General features: G+C 41.1%; 1 protein-coding gene and 1 long non-coding RNA gene across 4 annotated transcripts in view; one reads left to right on the top strand and one right to left on the bottom strand.

Moving 5' to 3' along the window:
* Positions 1-22,167, bottom strand: part of LOC105932301 (cadherin-4) — a 421,667-nt gene that overhangs the window by 182,815 nt on the left and 216,685 nt on the right. The gene's annotated exons all lie outside the window — the stretch shown is intronic.
* On the top strand, positions 9,344-15,766 carry LOC110369061. The gene is made up of 4 exons (XR_002428658.2): positions 9,344-9,404; positions 15,138-15,236; positions 15,324-15,527; positions 15,599-15,766. It is a non-coding gene; the product is annotated as an uncharacterized LOC110369061 (long non-coding RNA).

Below are 22,167 nucleotides of genomic sequence, written 5' to 3' on the forward strand. Positions count from 1 at the left end.
GACTCAATACAAAGGAGGTGTGATGATCCCCAATCCCCGAGTGTGAGAAGGGGAGACTAAGAAACAAACCACGGAACAGAATATTGAAATAAACCTATAATAAATAACAAAAATATAATGCGAGAATAGACTAGCTGAGCAATTAATCATTTAATACAGATCTATACAACAACAGAAGTTCTACAATAACAAAATCCACCTATAATGGTCAGCTAAAGGTCTAGCATGTTCTCCTTATGTCCAGAAAATGATCATAAATGTGTCTTTATTTAAACACGTTTTAGACTGAGACCACACGTAAATTTGTGTAAGCGAAAAGTCAAAACACACTGGAAAAATAGTTAAAAATGAGCTGCTGACATTTTCCCCACAGACATCGAATGAAGGTACCATAGGTTGCGCCATATCCTGATATCTTTCCCGACATCAGCGACATTCACTCATAGAGTAATGTTTCATCACCTCTGTGAAAGGCTCTCTGTGTGCTACATAATGCTGCTGCCTACAGTGTTACAAGGAACAGTCTTCCTTTGTAGACCTGTAAACTCTGTCATCCTTTATTGAAGATGACATGTACTTTTAGCACACATCGCTCCCAGGCTTTCTCCCCTGCACTGCTGGTTTTAAAGACACAACTGGGAGCACTCACTGAAAAACAGGTAATACTACAGACACATATAAAACACACACAGGAGCACACAGTCTTTGATTGTGCAACATAAAACACACTTGAACAAGGATTACTATACAAACACATACATAAAGTACACTGATTGAAGTGTCTCCTGGGCTCTTCCTTTCTCTACAGTCATCCTTGTTAGAGATAAAGGGGTGTTATAATGACATCCATAACCATTTTAAACCTGCAAATGCCCCCCAAAACCCTCGAGCCGTTTGGGAAAGGCTACTTTTACACATTCTTTTATTGCATTAATGATTCTATTGCTTTCTTTGTTGCCGTGTATACCCAAAGGAACGCTGCAGCAGCATTTCTCATTCCTGTTGATATGTACACAGACACATATGTATCAGCAAACTGTTGAAATCGATGTTATTGGGTATGGATGTGCACAAGCAGACAAACAACACCTACTGACACAAGGTACAATGATCAAGAGAAATATCTAAATCGTGTTTTTTGTCCATAATCAATCATTTAGAACTTTAAGCATATGAAATAATATTTTCTGATACTGTGTCTGTTTAGACTGGTAGACTGACATGTTTGAAAAACATTTATTGTCCATAAAGTGTTTCAAACAAAGTTTGTAAACCAACACACTGCTTCCTTCCTACCTATAGATCCCTGAGGAGATGCTGGTCAGCAGCTGAAAAAATAAATAAAAAATCTGCTATTTTTAAGAGCATGCTACGCTATATTTACTGGTTCAGTTTAGGGAACTCCTTAGTTTTTACAATAGGGCTTTGTTTTGTTTTGTTAGGTTTAGGAAACTATAGAGATCTACAGTAAAATGTGTCAGCTTATCATCTTGTTTTTGCTTAGAAAAATCTCCACAGCCACCTCAATCCACTGGAATAGGAATTGTGTCAGGTTTAGCACAACCTCTTTCAGTGAAAAGTGTCAACTTTTACTACTTGCTTTTTTCCTTGTCTTAAAGATGGTCTTATTGTGCCTTCAACAGAATCTGTATATCAGCAGCAGATTCCTAAAGAAATCCAAAAAACATATGCTTTCCAATATTCCACACCTCAGTCTAAAGCTGCCATGATCTCAGATTGCAGCTTCCTGCCATGTCGTATTTGGACTGCAGTCTCAAAATCACATGACTTCTTTTTGGACATTAGGTAACCCCTCATAAGTACGTTTGGATACAATTTTGAGGCGTATGCTCTTCTCTTTGGAACCCCTACTCTCCAGGGAGTGCAGCACATGCGGATTTTTGTGTGGGGATAGAGTGGTGCTTGTATTTACTGAGGGACAGAAATGTGGATTGTTTGTTTGCAGCTGCTTGGTGAGATTCTTTTGGTTGACATCTGAATGCAAACAAGGTGGGATGAATGCATGCATATTGCTGACCATTATGATGTTGTAGCCTTGGTATGAGGCTAGTCTTGATTAAAGGTTTGTGAATATCAGGCCAGGGCGCTGCTCATGTGTTTATTGAACACTACCACTGCCAGTTGCAACGCCCTAATGCATGAAAAAGGATCTTGATATGTTCTTCCATGATGAAGAACTCTCTCATTCCATCAGATTTAATGAAGAAGCCCACTGTGCCTCAGAGAACCTCATCAAGAACCTGCAAAGGCCATCAACATTCAGATTGTTTTTTAAATATTGTAAAATTGTCTTAATCTGTAGAGAAATAAACCTAAAAGCAAGATAAAACAGTCAAAATATTTTAAAATATTGCTTAAACATTACTAGTCTACACTGACTGTAAATGAGACAAACACCATTATGCAATCAAACTGAGAAAATTCCTAGCGTTGTAGAAGTGTAGTTTGGATAATGTATTGCCAAGATCAATACAAACTAATCCCACTGTGCTGACAAGCCACTGCACATTTCTCTACGGACCCTCATGTCTGGCCCCTGGTCTGATAAATGCTGACATTCAGAAACATGAGCCCACTGTGACAGACAACTATTTGTGTGTGTATGTGTGCTAGTGAGAAAGAGATACAGAGAGAGACACAGAAAGACACAGAGAGATGAGCTAGATAGACATGAACAAGAGAATCTCAAGGGTTGCACAATATCTGAGATTTATCTAGGGATGGCTTTGTTGCTGTACAGAGAGGTGGCAGTGGTTAAGTTCATTCTGGGTGTACATGTTGGATGTCAGCTATATACTTTCTTCTTTTTGCACTTACAGCCCTTCAGTAGAGCTAAGATTACTCTTGGAGACAGCATGTACACCATAATCCAAAACACACCTCTGCCCCGATTGCTCCTTTGGCAGTTAGCTTTTCTCTAATGGAGGCACAATCACATGTATTTATGTGTGGTGTGTGTGTGTGTGTGTGTGTGTGTGTGTGTGCGTGTACTTGAACTTGCAGCTGAATATTTCTTGTACATTTTACTAGCAAAGTGATGACGATGTAAAGTGAGGACCTTTTTTGTCCTCACTTTTTTCTGAGCTTGGGGTTAGGTTTAGGTTAGGGTTAGGTATGTACTGGTAAATGTTTGGGTTAGGGTCAGGGTTATACTTGAAAATGAATGGAAGTCTATGTACCTCAAGGCACGTCCAGTACCAATATCATGCTCAAATATGACAAATGCAGAGAAAATGACTAGATTTCAACTAATCAATTATAAAAGCTTAGAAGAAATTGTAAATCAGTTAAGCTCCTCCTCCTGCTGTCTTCATATCCTGCCTTCAAACTTCCTTTAAAAAGTCCAGCCTGTGATTGCAATTGAACCGATTCAAATAGTAAATTCATCTCTCTCATCTGTTGTAGTCCCCAAGCTTTAAAAACATACATTAAAGACCTGTTGTTGCTTTATTAGCCTCCCAGAACACTCAGATCTTCTGGTTCTGGTCTACTATGCATACCTAGAACCAGAACAAAACAATTATGCTCCACAAATCCGGAACAAACCGAAAACTGCTAAACAGCCAAAACATTTTCTTTAAATCAAAACAGAAAACCCACCTGTTTAGAGTTGCTTTTGACCCATAATAACAGGAACACTGATCAACATATTTGATGTTTATTGGTGTTTTCACTTGATACAATACAATTTATATGAACAATAAGCAATGACGCCTAATGGTTGGTTATCAGAACAACACATACACAATGTCTTTCACGAACCCCCCCCCCCCCCCCCCCCCCCCCCCCCCCCCCCCCACCACATTACCTAACAGTCCATTGTTGCACTGAATTTTTACTTTCACAGTATAGATATATGATGCATTATTTTGTTCTATTTCTGGTCTGCTTTTCTTACTTGCTTCCATGTTTCCAGGCTGCTGCTCTTTTCCAAGATAAAATTCAAAATGATGTGCTCTGTTTTGGGAACTCTCATATGATTGGCTCAGGAACCAGGAGATAAACATGGGCTACACTCTGAACTAAAGTAGTTCTGCACCTATTTGAAAGGAGAAAAACTTGACTAATACATTGTTATGGAGGAGGACCGATTTGTTTATAGGTGATGCTACTTCCATCGCAGGTTGACACTGACTTTTTACTGCAGTTAAATCATTTTAATAGGTTGAATATTGGGTATTTGAGCTCTGCTGATTCAGTCTTCCTTGGCAGAGGAGCAGGCAGTTCCCCTCCCTGCTTTCAGGCTTTCCCCAGGGAAGGAGGCAGAGCTCACACACATGGTGGGTTGATCAATGGTCGCAAACAAATTTTTGAACCAAACATTCTAAAGAAAAAATATAACAGCAACCAATGTGTGTAAATGAGAGAAAACCTTGCAAAATCTACAGAGCAGATTTATGTTATTAATACCACACCGGTCTGTGTATAGAAAGCTGAAGTGTCTTTTTTCTTTTGTTTATTTCAGGCATGGTTCATGGTTTGCAAATTGTAAAACTATATTTCAGTTTGTACTCCTTTCATGGTTGTCCCTCAACGTTAGTGTTGTTGCTCTTCAGTTTTTCCTGGACTTCCTGTGAGAAAACCTTCTCGTTTCTCCTCGGCATAGGCCAATCACTGAAAAGCAGTGTGTGTTCACGCCACTCAGTTTAAACCTGCTCTTGAGCAGGGCTGGAAAAATCTGGGGATGCCCTGAAAATAACTTTTGCTGAAACGCTTGCTTGCGGGTGGAGCCGACAACAGCCTGGCTAAACCGAGCTGGTGGAAAAGGAACAAACGTGGAGGAGAAACGGCGCTACTCCCAGCACCTCCTGGATTGCCAAGTTTTTTACATAGTTTATCTCTAAGGGAGAAAAAGTAATCCCCCGTGGACATAAACCCCACCTTTTCCCATCATTAAACTTGGAAAAGGTTGTACAAGTAAGTACTCTCACCTTTAGAGCATTTAATAATATCCCCCTAAATTTAGTTCAACATCCATAATCTACCTGTTGGCAGAAAGGGTTTCACTTCAACCATGTTGTTGTTATTTAACACTTAACATCCCTCAAACAATAAGGTGCTCAGTGTACATTTCAATCACAATTCAGACACCTGCAGATAGCAAACTGTGTTAGACAAGTGTTGACAGCTTTATAGTGAGCAGATGGAGCTCTGTATTGTATTAAAGGTTTTCTCATGTCTATCTCATCAAGCAAAGATGTTCGACTATGATGCATTAAACAAATAAATACTCTAAGACACTGGTGAAAAAAACATATGAATTGTGTCCTACAGCCATAAAATGAACATAGACAGATAGAAAGATAGATGATAGATAAGATAATTACTTTATTGACCCCTGATAGGGGATATTCATCTGCCCGATAGCATAGATAAAAACATTTAAAATAGGATAAAAACATAAAATTGGATTTAAAAAAAAAGTAAATAAATAAATAAAATAAACTAAAATCACAGTCCTTCAAGAGGCATTAAACTGTCTAATGGCGGCCGGGAAAAAAGATCTTCTGTACCTCTCCGTTCTGCTTCTCATGGAGATTAGTCTCGAACTATGGCTGCTTTCCTGAGCAACCATAGTGCTATGTAATGGATGGCTCCCATTGGCCCTCATGGACTTCATCATTGCCCTAGTCCTTCACATGCACCAACTGATGTGGCAGCAAGCCCAGTTTGCTCTGTGTTTAGCCTGAATAGCATTTTTTCATTATTATTTAGTTGGACATAGAGATGTCCTTGTTAAACAGATACCCTAGCATACACTTTCTAAATCAGGGGTATCCAGTCTGTCTTACCAGCTACTGTAGCTGGCAAGAATGTTAAGTAGCTACTGTCCTGATGCATCCCTGTTCTGACAGAACTGAACCAAATTAATGTCTCGTCACCATGCTTCTGCAGAATTGAATGACAAATTGAAGGGGGAATTAATTTGATATATATTGCAGACAAAACGTAAGCTTGCTTTATACATGACACATCCGCGAGGTTCAAGTAGCCAAATGACGTCATTTGGGCTTTCACGCCCTTCCACACGACCAAGAGTTTTCGCTCGATGCATATCGGAGAATTTTAAAACTATGCGGACCCCGTGATTAATAAAGTGTTAACAATTCCTGGACAGAAATCGCCGTTACTCTTGGAAGAAGGTAAAAGGCTTAAAAGTTGGAAAAAACTGTGTTTTCTACTTCTATGTGCTGTGTGGTATAGTATGCTTGGCGTAGGAGCTCAATGCTGCCCTCTAGGGTCTAGGGGAATATTGCTACTTCAGAGGAATAGCTGCACGGAGCATTAATGCTGGAGACGTTGAGTCCACATGTCTCATCTCTGCATGGAACTTACGTGCATCAAGCATATAGCAACCTGTAGGCATCCTTGGTCTAGACAGATTTGCAATGCCTATTCCCATACAGACCTTTTGGTTACATTGGAAAGGGTTTAAAATAAAGAAGCAGATCTCGTAATGTTAGCTATACACCTCTCTTTACTACTGCTCCTACCCCTCCCTATTTCCCTTTGTACCTAATTCAGGTATCAGTTAAAACCATCCCTTGGAAAATGTGATTCTGTGAAACCAAAACATAATTCGGTCTTGTTGATAACATAATGCTAGACATGACCTCATTACACCAATATGTGTACTGTAAATAGTTTTCAAGGCTGAAGAAAAGACCAGCAAATATTTCTAAATCCTGCTAATTTGTCTAGATGAACCCAGACACACACTCACTGAGTTTATTGAAGGAAACATGAGTAGTGGATGAGCAAACCAGAGAGGCTGTACTGGACTACAACTGGGGTGTAGATAGAGGCTTGAGTTGGAGGACCAGAGAGAGTTCTAGAGATGTATGGCTGCTGGAGCACAGAGGTAGCAGGCAGTCCAGCAACAAAGCAGAGAGCAAACCTGGTTAGCAGGGGTAGCAGGCAGTCAAGTAACAGAGCAGAGAGCAAACCTGGAGCACAGGGGTAGCAGGCAGTCCAGCAATAGAGCAGAGAGGAAACTTGGAGCACAGGGGTGGCAAGAAATCCAGCAGCTAGCAAAGGCTTTACTTGAGCCACAGAGGAGGCAGGAAGTCCAGCAACAAAACAGGGAACAAAATAGGCTGACAGACGTGAAGTGAGTGGAGACTGATGACGAACCGACGGAGAAGAGAAGACTGAGGGAGGCTTTTGTAGGGAGGCTGGCATGTGGAGTGAGTTCTGACTAATTAGTGCCTAACAGGTGCGACTGATTGCTGAGGGAGTGGAGGGTGAGCTGAGTGAGCAGAGGAGGAACAGAAAAATAACAGGGAAAAAAGCCAGACCAAAACTAAACCATGACATATATACATAATATTTTTTTGTGTGGAATGTTGTATATATGTATAAATGTTTGTATATCTGTATATCTGGAGCATGTATCAAAAATAATTTCCCTCTGGGATTATTGAAGTATTTCTGAATCTGACTCTGATTCAAAAAAGTAACACTTTTCCCTGTTTTGTTAGCATGTATGGGGAAAATTGAAATGCACTGGCGTGCATTAAACCAAAAGATTATTATTAGTGATGAAGCAATCAGACCTTTCCCTAGCTGATACCAAATTTTGATTTTCTTTGAGGTCTGATCTGATCAATTCAGATTTTTTTTATTTCCAAGGACTATAATGCATAAAACAGAAATAATGTGCTGCAGGTTGATAGACTGAAGTAATAGTTTAACAGAAAATTAAAGCATTACAAGATATACCTATTTATGCATCAAAAAATACACCAATAACCTTCATTTGATTTTTAAAATACTTGAGTTTTCAGTTTTGATCCATTAAATGATGAGTGAAAAAATAAGACGTAACCAACCACCATCAGAGCTGATGAAGGGACTGTTGGCTGATTCTGAAGTGTAGTGAAAAATTAGGGCATCCCCCTTATACTGTTTGTTGGACTGCTAAGACTATATTATCACAGATAATAACAGTGATACTAAATATAATAATTTAAAAATGTTAAACTAAACATTCCAGTGGTTGTCTATTTTTATTTATAAGTGACAGCTTTGTGTTCAAATTAGCCTTGAAAAAGTGGCACTGACCTTATGGCAAAAACAGGATTTTAAATCTTCTATAATCCTAATCCTCATTTAGGATTTCAAATATCTTGAGACATTTAATTCCAAATACTATCATTAGGCATCTCAAATTGATAAAAAAAGAACAAACCCTGCAATTATATTTAATATAAAAAGCTGTATCTAGCTGAATCAGAAATGTATGTAAGCAGTACAACAGTTGCTTATTTACAATAAAAAATCACTATCTTAGACATCAATATTAGAGATCAAAGATCAATATTTGTTCATTCCCAGGTAAAAGATCACTTTTATTCCCCTTAGTCAGATAGTTTTAAAAGTTCAACAGTGCTCCCTCAGTTCATCACCTTCATGTCATTCACCTGTTGCTTTTTTGCCAATGACTGCGTTCCTCTCTGTTGTTTCCTCCCCTATTTAAACTCCTAATTTCCTCCCCCTCTTTGTCAGATCCTCCATTATGTTACCCTTTTTTCTGGTTCTTGTCATTCATTGCCTGCCTTGTCTGTAAGTGTTGTTTATTTCAGTTCAATAAATTATCATTATTTACTTTCATCATGTGGCACCCAAACTCTTGTTTACACTTTGGTCCATCTATAAGCACCAGAGACATGAGTCATGCCATATCTGAAAGAAATACAAACACAAATCCGGTTTCCATGTAAAAAACAAAACAGATTAAAGCTTCAAGCACCAATGAGTGACAACAACTGAAAAATGCATAAAGGGGTAAAAATATCTTTGAATTCATGATAGTAGAAGTCTATGATCTAAGTTTTGAAACAATGTTTCTTGTATTTTTTTCTTGGAAATAAATTTGTACTAGTATATATTTGGTAGACTATTTTTTCCTTTTCACACATTGCTTTCACATCTCCCAGTGTCTGTTATATTTTTCATTTCCAATATTCCTGGCTCCACATCACCCGTCTGTCGACTGTATACAACACTCTTCGTGTTAATTGTATTCCCATAATTTTTGTTTGGTGTTACAAGCTCTATCCTTCCTATCTGTGTTTTCCCTCAGATAAGGAAATAGCTCTCTTAGTTGTCCATATATCTGAGACAGAAAAAAAAAAATCAATGAAATGTTTTAGAAAAAGAGAAGCTTAAAATAAAACTGCCTGAAAAAGAAGAAAACACAAAACCTGAAGGTATAAAATATTTTTTATAATTTTGCTGATGGTTTTTACATCATCAGCTAACAATTGTTTGACAGTGCGAGAGAAGAAAGCTGTGATGCCTCGTTCCCCACTTTCCAGTTTCAATTAACAGTTTTCTGCTCTCCAACACAGCCAGTGAGCATTTATCCATCTGTCTTCACAGTAAGTCAAGAGCAAACCATTAGGAATCTGCAGAGTTGACATTTCACTCTCATATTCATTGCCTTTAGCAGAAAACATAGTGTAATAGATAGCTTTCTGTATTAAAACAAACCCCAAATCACTGTGATCTTTAACATACCAACATCACAATTTGTCAGTTTGGTAACCATGAAAATCATACACTCAAACACTTTGTTTTTCCAGTCATTATCTGATTTCAGCGTCATGTGATAGTAGGGAGGCAAAATGCAGGGCTGAATTTTATCCAGCCCTGGTATACTCGTGAGCTGAAAAGGAGGTCATCACCAAACCAGAGCTGCATATATTTATGAAGTGGACTGAGGGTTTGTAGGGGTAGAGCTCGGGTCACTTATAGCAAATCACTCTGACCAACAATAATGTGGTTATCCAACTAATTTTGCAAAGATGGCTTTAAGAGTGTTCACGACCACCACCACAACACTGGGACACCTGTCTTTAATGTGTGAACTACCCAAACGGAAAAGAGTCAGAATATTTAACCGAATAATACAATCCTGTGAACAAAAATCAAACGTCTGTGTATGCTGAAAATCATTTAAAAAACAAAGATAAAATATATAGACAACAAATAAAATTTTGTTTTTGAAATGTATTTATTTCCTAGTTTCTTCTAACACCCACATCCCAGTGCTGCAGATTGCCTCACTGACCAAAGATAACCACCACTGCACGACTGGTATCTTCAGCACACACACTTTAAACATCTGTAAATCTGTTTGCTCAGTACTATGCATCCTATATTGCACTAGTTTAGTACAATTAGGTAGCCGCTGCTTATTAATTGTGCACTGTTGAATGCTCATTTTCTCTGTATTTATATTACCTAATTTATCATCTGCTCATTTTCATTTATTGCATATTAGGATATTGGTCCCGTTTATAATCTACTCACATTTAACGCACAAATCCATACATATAAATTGTTCATAATACTTTAGTCACTATGAATATTTTTCTCACTAACCTGTAAATATTGTTTTACCTGTCTATTTCAGTAAATATTATTCCTATACTATAAAAACATACCTCTTACATACAACAGTATTTGTTCTGCATGCATTTAGTGCGTTTTTGCATTTTTGGTTAGATACTTAACTCATCATGGCTTTGTATCTGTATTTGTGTAATGACAATAAAGTTAAATTGAATCTATTGACAATGTCAGATCCGGGCTAGGTATCAAGGCATACCAAATGTTTTAAAAGGTTATGAGATAAAAAACACTAGTATTACATTTATACCTTTCTTATAGTTTAAGGTTGTTTTAATAAAATGCCTGAAAAAGAGCCAGACTCAACGCAATTAGTTGTGCTACCAGAAATAAAAAAAAAATATTTTTTTTTCCTAACTGTCATAATAAACTGAATTTACCATGTATTTTAAGTTTAGGGTGAAATTAGTAATCTGCCAATATTACTAAGCTTATGACATATTTCTAAATATAAATAGGATCTGTTTGTCTTGTAAAGTGCCTTGATACGACACTTCTTTTGTAACACTGCATTTTTTGCATTATTTAAACAAACTGAATAATCATCCTGGTGTTGTGTGCTGTTTTTGATGCATTTACTTGTATTGTATACTATATTTTGTTATTCTTTTATTTTTCATTTGTTTTTAAAAGTGCCCCTTGGATAAAGCTGAGTTGGTGCCATTTGAATTAAATTAGAACAGAAACATATCTGGGGCGGTGCATATCGGACCTTTCCTCATTAGTTGCTGTGCATTGCCGATTAGCTGGCTAAAAATAAGCTACTAATCTTTTCCTTCGCTTGAAATTTACACAAATATCACTGCTTTATATTATTTCTAATTTTAAAAAATACAACCTTGTTGTGAAAAGTAAGGGAGCAGCATTCCTTACTTTTGCTAAGTTAACCTATTACTATTACTGCAACAACTACTACTATGCCTTGTAATTTTAGCAACAGTAGAAATACTTGGTGTGTTTCTCTTTTACAAAAAAAGCGTCTCTATCATGCTATATATTTTATTTTGTGTAAATATTGAAAACCCATGGTGTTTCTGCTCAAGTTTATTGTACACAAAATCATTCCAGCTGATGCCTATGCACCACTGCTAAAGATTCATGTAAGTGCAACACAAATCTCGTAGCGATTTATCTATGAAAATGTTACTTAACCCCATGATTCAACTGAACATGTCAAATGCAGGCAAGTTCAACCTATCTTTTGATTATTTCACTTCATTTTTATCTAACTGTTTGAGGAAACTCATAAAAGGAGTATTGATCATTGAACTTTCAGTCCAAGATTAACAGGTGATCTTTAAGTTTGGAAAAAAATTGGACCGTGACACCACAGGAAAAAGTGGTGTATCCATAATAACACACTTCAATACAGGAGTTTATTTCACAAAAGGCACTTCATCTTTCCACATTTAGACATACATGACCATAAGTTTTAGATGTGCCAACATATCTGGCAAGATGGCATACAACCTGACACTAGTAAAAAGGATGAATAAGTGTAACAATTGTACCAGTGATGAGGCAAGGACCTTGGACTCTCATGGTTAATAGGTTGTTGATGTTTCCGTCAAATAACTCACATGGAGTGTACGTAAACCAATGGGCAAAACTACTTATCCGGTTCACTAATACCTTCCTTTACATATCTAGTTTTTGCTGATTTTTTAACATAAGATGAAAGGGCATTTTTCAACTTTACTTCAACATATATGAAATAGCTTATGGCAGACTTTTCAGTTGTATGAGGGTGACCTATCTTTTCTATCCTATGGTTTTTCAGCAGTATAACATAGCCCATGCAGCAATTTACTTTACAAAAACCTGTTTACACATTCTTTTTACAATCTGTTTTAACTGCAATGCTCTCTAAGGGTCAGAAAATACAGCATGTAATGATTGCATTATAGGGACTGTATCTTGTAAAAAGATTGTTTTTATGGATGGTTTTGCACTTTTTGCACTTTTTGTTTATTAAATACTGTACACACCTTAGTCACTTTTCTTTTTAGAAAATGTATTGTAGGTGTATTTTTCAAAAATCTTGTGTGACTCCTAATTATGGCATAGAGAATGTCAGACATTCCCGTTGACCTGTTCTCTTACACATTGTCAGTGTAGAAAGAGGACATCCATTATAGATATTTCCAGTGACAAGTATGCCAGCCAAATGTCAAAGAAATATATTTCTGTCTATCGTTACTTCCACCTATCCTCCCTTGTATTTTTTTTTCCTCGAAATGGAAATCTGGAAGACAAGTGGTGATACTTCATTTTGATTCCTCGCTGAATAAAACTGCTGTGTTAACACTTCATAGATCTCATCAACTCCTTCAGATGTGTAAGTGCAGACTTACACATGCACAGAAATATAAGCATATAAGCACAGTGTCTGTACAGGCTTGCATGACAGAGTTATACAGGCTTAGCATGAGAATAGAGATAATGTAGTCAGATGGTGAGGGGGGGGAAAGATGTCAAACAGACAAGATTTCAAACGAGGCACTGAGCCTCCCTTTTCCTCTCAGTGAATTGACAGCCTCTGGCCTGAAAATCAAGCGGCAATCAGGATGTCAGCTTCCACTATGTTTTGACAAGCAATTGCTGTTCTCAGCAGAAAAAAAAGGGCAAACGAGCATTGAGGACTTTGGAAAACACTGAATTCACTGTCCATTTCTTATTAAGTTCCCCGAATGCACACAACAGGCATTGCAGAGAATAAGACTCACTTACAAATAACAGAGTCCAACGGTCTGGCACACACCTAAACATTTGGTACTGCAATTCATACTATAGGAGACGCGAGCTCCTAGAGAGAGCAGAGCGGCAGAGAGAGAGAGAGAGATCTCTCTCGAGAGCAATATAGCGGAACTCTTATCTATCTCTACTCTATATCTCTCTCTCGCTCTCATCTATCTCATCTCGTCTCTCTCTCTCTCTACTCTCTCTCTCTCTCTCTCTCTCTCTCAGAAAAGATTTGAGTCAATAACGATTAGGATATTTTTTCTGCAAACTTGTTTTCACATATGCAGAGGATTAATTTTCTTTTAATCTCCTTAAATGCCAGTTTTGCATATTCTTTTTGTGACATTCAAAACTTCAAATTCAGATAATGAACAAATACATGTAAAAGCTTGGAAAAATCAGAACTCTAAGAGATCAATAAACCCACCAAATGTTTCCGACTCCATGACTCAAAAGACAGTGGAAGAGGGAGGACGCTGTGAGAGAGTGTGTGAGACGTTGAGAAACATAAAGAGACTGAGAGCAAATCTATTACTGATAGTGATGTGGTGCTTGCTGTGGAGGATGAGGAACAGAGGGGTCCATTCATGTGGCTCTTGTCCCAGCAGAAGAGATAAGAGAGTAGTGGAGCTCAACTAACTCTGTAATTACATTGCACACAAGTCTGCAGAGAGGGATTTTTTTTCTACAGAGACAACTCCATATAACCCAGTCAGAAAGACATAGCAAGACTTAATGTAATTAGAGTCTAGTAATCCCAAGTATGCTATCACCTCTGCCATCTACAAACCCTTTTAGGGTATAATTTGTGTGTCCAGGAAAAAGGTATGCACGCTTCCTCCTCACAGTTTGTCAGTCCTTTGATCCCACCTGTCTGCAAGAGTATTTGTCTTTACTAGTTTCCTAGCTGGGTCTCCAAGCAACCCTTTTCTCCCATCTACTGTCAGAAGAGCGCTGACAGGAGGCAATTTTGTGATGTTATTTGGGTGATTTTATTTGCTCAGTAGGGCATTCCGGCCCCAGTCACCGCTGACACATTTCTCGTTCTTCTCAGTCTCCTGTGTGCAAAGCCCACCTGAGACTTGGTAAAATCACAGTAATGAAGTACGCAGGACACTGGCAAAGGCATCAATCAGAGGACAGCAGGAGGACACACAACAAAGGAAAAGGGGGAGAGTGGCAAGAAAGAAAAAAAAAACGAGGATGGAGGAAAAGTTGAAACAGCGGACTTCAACAAGGAGAAATTTTAATGCGGAGCAACATGACATAAAATATTACAGAGTCGTACATTAAGAAAATGTATGACAGAGAAAGTGGAAGAAAAATGTGCGTGGGTCCGGAAAAAAAGAACAAGGGCAATCATTTGAGATAGGGTACACCATTTATGGGTAGTGTCTGGTTATGTTACCCTCTCTGACAGCTTATTAAAGTTGCATGCTAAAATGAGTCAATATTAAACATGACATGTTCAGGGTGAACCAGTGTGAGACGGAGATGGGAGTGATGCGCATTGCCATGGTCACCAAATCGACACAGAAAACAGAGACACTCTTCAGTTCATCTGTTTAACCAATCTGTCTGTGTCAAGTTTTCAGATATGATCATTAATATAATGATGTACTTGAAGCTTCATTCAAACACTCCACTTCACTAATGAGAAGAGCATCTTTCTTTGGTTTCTGGCTATGTTAAGCTTCCTTCTTTTTTTTAATTTTTTATTTTTTTTTTACATATAATCAAGACATAATGGGGCAAAATAATGTCTGGATAATTTGCGCTGTTATGATGACTTACAAAACTATTCATTCCACCTGAATTTTATTGCATTTTGTCTTGTTATAACCACACATTTTTATACATATCATTTGGGAGATTGTCTGATACATTGACACATAGTAGAGTTGTCACACTCTCAGGTCTAGGTGTAGATTTGGGTTTCTTTCTCTCCTCCTCTGCAGGGCGTGACGGGCAGGTGCTCCACATCACCACTAATTGGAGACCTTCATAAAGAGCTGAATCCAGCAGGAGGGCGTCAGCTCTTTCTCGCTTCCAGCGTGGTACTTGACCAACCTAGATATCTTGTTATTGTTAACTCCTAGCCTGGACCTAACTCTGTGTTATTGTTTTTTTTTTCCCCCTCTTAGAAACCTGGACCCCAGCCTCAGAAACTCCAAGTTGGACCTCCAAGAATCAGAGAAGACCTTCTAAACTCTTTTCTGGTTTAGTCCTGCTGCCTGTGCTCACCTGCCTGTCCACCCTCCTACACCACCATACTGGAGAGAACTCACCGGACCTGCACCTACAGCCTGGACATCACCCTTTGCGGACAAAACCTAGCCTCGATCTCTGTGAGTCATACGCCCCTCATTATTCTCATCAGCACTGTCCTTTGATCACCAGTCTCCCCATTTTTCCCCAGCAGAACCTGGACAGTCCGATCAGCCAGAACCACCTCAGAACAAACCACACCTGTTGTCAATAAACTCTCTTACCGTACTGTTTGCCCTCATTCAAAGTCTCAGTTTGTTAAACATGACAAGAGTAGAAGTACAAAGTACAATAAAAATGTCAAATTATACAAATAAAAATCTGTGTGTAAAGCTCTTATACCCTTAAAGGCATACTATGCAACATTTTTCAGTTAATTAATATGTTCCATACCGTTTTGGATGATTTAATGAGTCATTTCAGGTTGAACTAAGGTTTTCTCGGCCGCCCTGGTGGTCTGTGGGGGAAATACCGCACTTGCAATTGCAGGAGCATTCGGCCCGCACTCACAGGCTCAGTAGTCTAGTGTGCATCGCGAGAGTCGTTCTTGCTTTACGGCGAGAACTGCTACACGCCCCCAGTGAAAGGCACGCTCGTTGGTAGCGCAGTGGCGATATTTGTGCAGTTATCATGGCGGAACCAGCGAGAAAACAGCGAAAGCCCATGTCTGAGCAGGCAAGAAAGAGGAAAAGGGCTCTGGACAGAGAGAGGAGTTGTACACGGGTGAACATAGAAGGCTGCAAGGCTGGTGCGGACCTCGCGTTTCTGCTGATGTGATTGTAAGTAACATTGTAGGGTTTCCCTCACACCACCGCCTGGTAGTGTGAGGGAAACCCTACAATGTTACTTTTCCTCTTTCTTGCCTGCTCAGACATGGGCTTTCGCTGTTTTCTCGCTGGTTCCGCCATGATAACTGCACAAATATCGCCATTATTATTATTAATAATAATAAAATAATAATAATAAAAAAATAAAACTAACTCGATATGCGCGCTGCTCCGCTCAGCCGGTAAGCGGCGCAAAGTTTGTCTCCCCCCCCCCCCCCGCTCCGCTCAGCCGGTCAGCGGCGCAAAGCTTGTCTCCCCCCCGGTCGTCCCAAATTCCTAGGGGAAACACTGCATTGGAATGGTTTCTCTCTCTCTGTGTGCATGTTCATACTTTCACTGTGTTAGTCATAGTTTGTACTGCCGTTTTTTCCACTTTTGTATTCGTTGTGTTCGCCTGTCTGCTAAGCTCAAAACAACCGCGCCTGGCTTGACGGACAAACCAGGAGAACAACTGAGCATATTTACGACAGTGCACTTTTACTTTCGCCCTCTGGGGGGAGCCTCGCTGGAAAATCAACGCCGGTTGCATAGTATACCTTTAAGTAAAATCCAGCTGAACCAACTGCTTTCAAAAATAACCTACTTAATAAGCGGCTTTTTGTAATTTTCTCTCACTATTAATCCCGCTACTCTGTAAAGGCCTCAGAGGTTTGTTAAAAACACAAGTGAACAAACAGCATCATGAAGACCAAGGCACATAGCATACAGATCAATGATAAAGTTGTGGAGATGTTTAAAAATGTTTAGCATATTAAACATACAAGGTTTGAACATCACACACTGTACTGTCCGATCCATAATAGGAAAAAAAAGGAAACACCATAAATCTACCAGGAAATAACTTGTTGAGCTAAGCTGATGGTCTTGACAAGGACAACATTTGTCAAAAAAGCAAATTGTCAAACATTGTAATGGCAGCATCACTGTTTTTTTTTCTCCTGCTGGGACAGAGAAGATGGTCAGAGGTTGGTTAGATGGAATTTAATACAGGGAAATCCTGGAAGAAACCCTGCTAGAAGACGCAAAAGACTTCAAATTGGGAGCGAGGTAAAGCTCCACCAGCATCACAACAATGCAGAACATACAATAGTGCCACAATGTTCTAGAATTCAGGGGTCTCCAACTCCAGTACTTGAGGTCTAGCATCCAGCAGCTTTTGTTATTGCTTTAATACACCTGAGTCAAATAACCAGGTCATTTGTAGGACTGTAGAGAACTTGACTGCATACTGAGGAGGCAATTGAGCCATTTGATTCAGGTGTGTTGTAACAGCGACACATCTAAACGTTCCAGGACACTGGACCTTGAGGAAGAGAATTGAGGACCCCTGATCTAGATCAAAGAATATTCATCTGTTAGAATGGCAACGGCAAAGCCCAGACCTAAATCCAACAGGGAAATCTGTGGCCAGACTTGGAAATTGGTTTTGACAGATGCGCTCTATCCAATATGACTTGAGCTTGACCTCTTTTCGAAAGAAGAACAGGCAAAATTTCAATCTGGTATCGAGTCAAGTGCTCTGCATGAATATACATACAGGGCTCAGTTTTTAGCTTTTTATTTATTAAGCATAAAGATTAAAATACAAAGAAGTTTGTGATTGAAACATGATGAAACATGAAAAGGTTTGAGGGGTACCAATTTCACAAATACTTACTTCATGCATTGACTGTACATCATTTAAACTGAGGGCTACTGTGACCATATATAATCTCTTTCACCATCTCTTACTCATCTTTCTCCATCTGGCTTTCATTTAGTATCTCCCTTATGCTATTAATTTATTTGCTCTATGTTCATTTCACAAGATAAACAATTTGAAGTTCCTGTCACAATTCCTTTTTTTATTTCTTTGCTAAAACAATAATAGGGCAAAATATGCCACACTGGAAGCTGGGTAAATCTAACAGGAGGCAGGATATGATGCAAAAAACACAGCGGGTTGCATGACTTACAATTTTGTTCACAACTTAACAAGGGTTTCAAAAATACAAAAAAAAAAGAAACGGGTTTCAAATTTTGCATGATATATACACAGTTTTAATACAGTCCAAGTAAAAGAAGATAAGATTTCATATTACAGTTTTTTGAAGAAAATTAGCAAGAACTGCAGGGGAATCTTATGTTTATGCTAACATTTAGAGGCAAATGTCATTCTCCAGACCTTCCTCTCAAACCTTTTGAAAAGTCTATAGCAGGCCACACCGGAACCTGTCAGGTAACAATCGCAGCATCCAACCTTTTATTTCCAACCTTCAAGCAGGAAATCAAAGATGGCAAACGAACAATTCCTGTGGAGATGAAATAGTGGATGTTTTAGAGAGAACAAAACAATATAAATAGGTAGGGTTAAAAGGCAAGAAACAACTACTTGAAAAAGAGAGAGATGTCAATGACAACGTAAGGCAGCAGTGATGTGCTCAGTAAGAGTCCTCTTTGTTTCTGTGAAAGTAAAACAGCTTGTGGTGAGTCAGCAGAGAAGCAGCAGGAAGCCTGGACCAATTAGTTTAGGCACATCACAGTTCCAAATGCTCTAACGGGTTTTCTGTTCATGTTATTCTGCCTTCAAGAGCTTTAATGAGAAGCACATCCCCGTATCTACACACACAATGGCAGCAGAGCATTCCGAGGCACATCCAAGCACAGGGATTTTCGTTAAGGCAGGTATGAAAGATTTTTAATAAGGTCGCACTGATTAGAGGGAAATGTAATGGAAGCATGATACCTGTATGTGGAATTCAGGCTAAATAGAAATTAGTAGCAAATGGAAATAAATGCAATTTGTAAACACAGTTCTGATCTAATTTCTTTCCATAACAAATTCAAAAGTTATGCATAAGAAAATTAAGACATGTCAAAGTGTCATGATTTTGTTGTGGATGAACTCGGACACAGCACGCACACACAGAGAAGTTCGTTAAGACAGTTTATTGCAGGTAGATGGTGGTGACATGAGAAACCAGAGTTTACCAGTCGGAGGTGAAAGATGCAAGAGCTGGCTGGCAGGTACAGAGTCCAAAAACATGAGGCATAAATCCAAGGCAAAACGGAGCTGGGCTGCTGCAGAACAAGGAACGAGACCAGGACGAAGACATCAAAGGTTAGCAGCGCAGCCAAACAAAAACCCAAAACCTGACGAGACAGGAACCAAGGCGGGGAAACTGGAGCAGACAGGCATGATGGTCGGGAACAAACACTACGAGCCAGCGACGAGGAAACAACCGAGGTGAGTTTATAAGGGGAGTCTGACAGGTGACGAGAATGAAAGGCTAATTAGTGTCCAAACAAGGTGTGACTAATTGCTGCAGGAGGGTGAGCCGAGTGAACTGCACAAAAATGACAAGAAAAGAAACCAGACAAGACCTAAACCATGACACTACCCCCCCCTCAAGGCCGGACTCCGGACGGCCTAAAATCAAACAAAACAAACTACAAAGTGACCGAACCAGGGTGGGTGGAGGGAAGGCAGGATGGCGGGCAAGAGTCATAACTGAGGAAACAAAGGGACCAGAGAACACAGGGAACCAAAGGGACCAGAGAACACAGGGAACCAAAGGGACCAGAGAACACAGGGAACCAAAGGGACCAGAGAACACAGGGAACCAAAGGGACCAGAGAACACGGGGAACCAAAGGAACTAGAGAACACTGGGGAACCAAGGAACTAGAGAACACTGATGTGCCAGAGCACAATTAGGGCGCGGCACATCAGGGAAAGGTACGAGCGCTTGACAGCGCCGGGGGAAAGAACGGGCGTACGGAAACGCCAAGGAACGGGCGTACGGAAACGCCAAGGAACGGGCGTACACAACGCCAAAGGGGAAGGAACGGGCGCACGACAGCGCCAAAGGGGAAGGAACGGGCGCACGACAGCGCCAAAGGGGAAGGAACGGGCGCACGACAGCGCCAAAGGGGAAGGAACGGGCGCACTACAGCGCCAAAGGGTAGGAACGGGCGCACCACAGCGCCAAAGGAGAGGAACGGGCCAACGGCAGCGCTAAGGAAGGTAACAGGCGTATGAAACGCCAAGGGGGAAAGGACAGGCGGACTGACACGTCAGAGCTCAACAGCGCAAGAAAACACTGGAGCACAACTAACGTACAGAGACACCGGGTGAAAGGAACGGCCGTGCGAAAACGCCAAGGGCAAGGAACGGGCGTATGGGAACGCCAAGGGCAAGGAACGGGCGTATGGGAACGCCAAGGGCAAGGAACGGGCGTATGGGAACGCCAAGGGCAAGGAATGGGCGTATGGGAACGCCAAGGGCAAGGAACGGGCGTATGGGAACGCCAAGGGCAAGGAACGGGCGTATGGGAACGCCAAGGGCAAGGAACGGGCGTATGGGAACGCCAAGGGGGTAAGGACAGGCGGACTGACACGTCGGAGCTCAACAGCGCAAGGAAACGCTGGAGCACCACTAACGTACAGAGACGCCGGGGGTAAGGAACGGGCGTGCGAAAACGCCAAGAGCAAGGAACGGGCGTATGGGAACGCCAAGGGGAAGGTACGCCGGAGGGTGAGGGGAGCGCTGGGGCCCAAGGGACGAGATCGCCGGGGCGTGAGGGAAACGCCGGGGCGCAAGGGAAGTAACTCGCCGGGGCGTGAGGGAAACGCCGGGGCGCTAGGGTAGGGATCGCCAGGGCGTGTGGGAAACGCCGGGGCGCAAGGGAAGAGATCGCCGGGGCGTGTGGGAAACGCCGGGGCATAAAGGTAAGATTGCCGGGGCGTGAGGTAAACGCCGAGGCAGAACGGCCGCACACAGCGCCAAGGGGAAAGTATAGGCGTACTGTTATGCTAGGGTTCAACAACGTACGGAAACGGTGGAACACAACTAGCATACAGAAAAGCCAGGGAAGAGGACGGGCGTGTGGAAACGCCAGAGAAAGGTACAGGCGGGCCATGACACTAGGGCTCTACAGCGTATAGAAACGCTGGAGCACAACTGGTGTATGGTTACCCCTGGGGAAAGAACTGACGTATGGGAACGTCAGGGGAAGCAAGAACAAAGGCGTCCTAACACGCCGGGGAACCGAGAACAAAGGGCGTCCTAACACGCCGGGGAACCAAGAACAGAGCGCGTCTAAACACGCCGGGGAACACTAAATCTAACGCCAGGAATCTAAACACTAGGGAAACAGGAACGAAGGGCGTCCTAACACGCCAGAAAACCAAAATACCAGGAACTAGAGGGTGAGCTAGGCAGCAACAGGTCAGATGCGCCAGAGGGCACAGACAGCGACTTATAAGCGCCGGAGGGCTCTGGCGGCGACCTGCGTGCGCTGGGGCCACGACAGGCTGGCGCACCAGAGGGCTCAGCCGGCGACATGGGAGCGCCGGAGGGCTCTGGCGGCGACTTGCATGCACTAGGCAGCGACAGGCTGGGCGCGCCAGAGGGCTCAGCCGGCGATTTGGAACGCCGGAGGGCTCTGGCGGTGCCTAAACACGAGAACAAAAGAACTTAGAGGGCTAGAAGGACAAAACAGAGACTCAGGGGAACTGGAACAGGGAAACTAGGGGAGACCAGAACAAACAGAAAACCTAACAAGCGCAGGGACCTCTAAGAGCGCAGGGACTAGACACAAGACAGAAACTAAGACAGGAACAATAAGAAATCTAAGAAGCACAGAAATACACTAAAACTAAGGAATGTTAAGTAACTCAAAACACAAGGACCAAAAAATAACTCAAAACAAAGGCAAAATAATGAACGCTAGGACTAAGACAAAATAACATTATTTTTAGCTAGGAAGCTCAGGAACCTTTAATAAGCGCCGGGACCTTTAATGAGCGCCGGGACCTTTAATGAGCGCCGGGACCTTTAAGGAACGCAGGGACCTTTAAGGAACGCAGGGACCTTTAAGGAACGCAGGAACCCAAATAGCGCAGGAACCCAA

The sequence above is a fragment of the Fundulus heteroclitus genome, chromosome 1, assembly GCF_011125445.2.
Source record: "Fundulus heteroclitus isolate FHET01 chromosome 1, MU-UCD_Fhet_4.1, whole genome shotgun sequence".
NCBI lineage: Eukaryota > Metazoa > Chordata > Actinopteri > Cyprinodontiformes > Fundulidae > Fundulus > Fundulus heteroclitus.